Raw genomic sequence first — 4,191 nt, 5'->3', positions numbered from 1 at the left:
GTAGGATAGCTACTGTGGACAGAAGTCTGACTGCTTTTTCCTATTTTTTCCAAAGTCCTTTCCAGAGGGCCTAGGGGGAGTCACACCCACAAACATTAAGAGACTATGGTTTTTTTTCCCCCATTTAACAGAATTCTTCCTGCATCCTGTCCCTAGCATAGTATCTTTGAGATGTATATTCAACTTATTACAGTATATTCTTTTACTAACCTCTTCCCAAGACACAGAACTTCACTTTTCCTTGAGATGTAGATGAAGCATTTCATTACAAATCTTTTCCCAGGACACAGCTATTCTCTTCCCATCACCAATCTAGGAATTGTGGAACCCACCTATAATCTACAAGCCCCCACTTCTGCCTCTTTGGACCAGACCAATGGAAATCTCTTCACTAATTGTGTCTGTCAATCTCAAAATCAAATAAAAGGAATCCTTGTTTGTAATCACCCCAAGAAAGGCATGTATGCCTCCTCTCTGGGCTTAGGTCACTCATATTATGCTTGGAAATAAACCACATTAATTTTTAATTATTAAATTTTAGAGTTGGTTATTTTTCTGTTGACAAGATGGCAACCACAAAGGGACCAGAGACGAACCAGAGATCTTCCAAGGGGTTGCTTCAAACCAAGTGCCTGGTACCAGCAGTGGGCCCTATGTCCCCTGTCCAGCTCCAAGCCTCTCCTCAGGGGAGATTCGGTAAGTCCTCTGGCTTTGGATCTCCCAAAATTTGGTAGATGGTCTGGTTTATTTCTAAGCTCGTTTGCTCGTTCATATGTCTTATGTTTGTTTGTCTGTTTGGGGTAACCCAGGTTTGTTCTCCTAGTGAGGGCAGTGGTTTGCTCCCCTCAGGGTGAGGGGCAGCAGTTTTCTTTCCTCTCAGGAGGGGCAGTGGTTTGTTCCCCTCTCCGGAGGGACAGAGCTTGCCCTCCTCAGGGCGAGGAGCAGCAGTTTGCTCTTTCTGGTTTGTTCCCCTTTGAGTGGGTAGTTAGGAAATATAAAGTATGAAAATGTATTAGTTATTTTTTTAAAAAAGGAAAAAAAAGTAAGGATTCTAAGGGTTTTCCACCTTTGCCTTCTTGAAGCTGCTTCAATGGGCTGCTATGTGTTTGCACTGGAGAAACTGAACTGTCTTTTTTTTTTCTGAACTGTCTTATTCATAGGCGAATGAGAGACTGAGCATCTCAGCTCCAAAGATAAAGGGCACTTACTCCTCCCTGCAGGGTAAGCCCCCCAGGTGACTGACTGGGAGTCATACTGGGAGTGTCTGGAGGGGCAAAGATATCCTCCTCTTAAGACTAGTAGCGGCCCTATAGGCAATCCCAAGAACAATAATTAAATGCAAAATAAGAGCTAACCACTCCAGTAAATGCAAAATAAGAGCTGACCACTCAAGTATTTTGGGTCCCCTTCAAGGGTGCTAGATTCTTGAAGGGAACTGAGACACATACTCGATACTAGAGTGACATTTAGTGGAGAGATGCCCCAAAAAAGCAGTATGCTGGTCCACCACATTAAAATATTTATGTTTACATAGGCCAATTTCTCCTTCTAAAAGTAGATTTTTTTAAAAAAAGGGAAATAAAGCATTTATAGTTTTTTTTTTTTTTTTTTTTTTTGAGAGATTTTTCGCTACAGGGCACGTGCGCTCGCCAGACAGACAGAGAGAGACATAGAGACAGAAAGTGAGAAATCACCCCCAGGGGGGATGGTCACGCTGCAATCCCTTCTCCTCCATTCTCCTCTCAGGATCTTGGGCACGTACGCACACGCGCCTGGCGTGAGTTTTAAGCCACCGAGTCCGGGACACGAACCGCAGTCGACTACGTGGGAGTCCAGTGACATAGCCATTAAGCCAACTGCTGGTTCCCAGGCACCTATAGTTTTAAAAGGCAAAAAGGATGACCCCTTTTGAGCACCACAGCTAGCTTTATGTATGACATCTATGACACCTTGACCTGCAGGTATTTAGGTAAATGGGAAGAATTACAAAAGCTGATCTTGGTTGAAATTTTCTCAGGGAGAAGCTGTAAGATCTGGGGGAAGGGAAAAGAAACATGGTAAAAACATTCCCGCTGGCAGAACTTTCCCATTTTCTTCATCTGGTGCCCCATCACCAACGGACTTTCCCACCCTTCAGCATTTGGCAAGCCCACCAAAGTTGAACAGAAACAGCGAACTTCATTGGCCAGACAAGGACCCGTGGTGACCACGGGTGACAACGACCTTTTAAGAACGAGCAGCACCCACCCTGGGCATGACTCAATTGGCCTTTGACCAGGGTGAGGGACCTCACTCGAGAGCTTTTGCAGAATAAATTATATTGGTTTTATTAAACCCCATGGCCTGACTCTGGTATTTTCATCCTTGCCACCTTTGACTCCACCACGGTTCCCAAATCAAACCCAACATCTGGCACCAAAACCCGGGAGGGGCTGGATGCCTCTGGTTAGAGACCCTCCATCGGCCCTCTCACGCGGTCACCCAGCTGGGAAGGTAAGCAACCCCACCCCCATTTTTTGGATCTCCAGAATATTCCTATCTGTAGTCACAGCCATGCCATCTATTCCGGGTGCCCCAGGGGTACCCTAAGGATCGCCTCATCTCAGGGCTGCCTGGACAACGCTTTCCTTCATCCTCTTCCATTCCAGGTGCTCCAGGGGTACCCTAAGAATCATCTTGTCTCAGGGCTGCCTGAACGACACTTTCCTTTACCCTCCTATTCATGGAGAGGTTATACCCAAGGGGGACACCTCTCGTCTCATTCTCTCTACCCGAGGTCTAATCCATCATGGGGTCTGCTGCCTCCTAACTTGATCTAGAAACACCTTTAGAGTGTGTCCTCCATAACCCAATGGCACCTGGTCTTCCTGTAGATCATGGCTTGGCCTAAATATTTACTAAATAATGGGTCAATCTGGCTGCTTGAGGGCAATTTCAATTTCAATGTCTTGACTGATCTTACCAGTTTTTGTCAGAGTAATGACAAATGGACAGAAATTCCATATGTTCAAGCTTTTTGGTATCTGTACTCTCACCCCCACCTCTGTATTACCTGCTCTCCCTCCCAGATTTTGCTTGCTAAGGTAGGCGAGGGCCAAAAACCCACTCCTAGCCTTTCCAAGGAAACTTCTGAATTCCCTGAATCCTCTGCTCTCACTATTCTGCTGGAATCTCTCTCCTCTCCATTGAGAACTCCTCTTAACCCCCCATTAAACTTTCCCGAATCCTCTGGCCCCCCACCTCCCTACCTTGAAAGTCCTCCCCACTCCCTTTGCTGGAATCTCTCTCCTCTCCATTGAGAACTCCTCTTAACCCCCCATTAAACTTTCCCGAATCCTCTGGCCCCCCACCTCCCTACCTTGAAAGTCCTCCCCACTCCCTTCAGTCAACAATCCCTCTATCCTCCCCCATTGCTGGCTGTACATGCTCAAATGACCCACCCCCACCCACTCACCCACCCACCCCAGGTCATAGATCCCCTACGGGAGGTGGCTGGGGCTAAGGGAGTTGTTCAATTCCACGTTCATTTTTCCCTCACAGATCTGTCCACCATTAAAAAGTGCTTAGGCTTCTTCTCTGCCAACCCCACCCAATTTATCAAGAAATTCAGATATCTTACACAGGCCTATGACCTCACCTGGTGTGACATCCACGTAATTATGACATCCACCATGATGGCGAACAAACGTGACGGTACAAGTTGTGGGAAGAGAGTATGTTGACAGGGCCCACATGGCAGATGCCACCACAGTGGTAGGTGCTGAGGCAATCCATGCAGTTAATCCTGGCTGGAGATATCAGGGAGGTGACCTTGGCCGCCGGCAATGCGACTACGTGTTACAATGCCTTATGGCAGGAATGAAACAAGCAGCCCAAAAGGTAGTAAATTATGATGAATTGCAAAAAGTCACCCAGGGTTGAGAAGAAAATCCAGTCATGCTTTTGAACTGCCTCACTAAGACTATACAACTCCATACTCAACTCTCCCCAGAAAATCCTGTTGGGGCAGTAATTCTGGCCACTCATTTTATCACCCAGTCAGCCCCTGATAACAGAGAAAAAAAACTTGAAAAGGCTGAACAGGGCCCTGATACCCCCATAAGAAACCTGGTGAATATGACAATAAGTTTTCAACTCCCAAGAGGAGGACACTGAGGTAGCCCATCACAAACAGGCCAAACAGAGGCTCCC

The sequence above is a fragment of the Tupaia chinensis genome, unplaced genomic scaffold (assembly GCF_000334495.1).
Source record: "Tupaia chinensis unplaced genomic scaffold, TupChi_1.0 Scaffold000130_1, whole genome shotgun sequence".
NCBI lineage: Eukaryota > Metazoa > Chordata > Mammalia > Scandentia > Tupaiidae > Tupaia > Tupaia belangeri.
Note: the sequence above shows the minus strand (reverse complement) of the source record.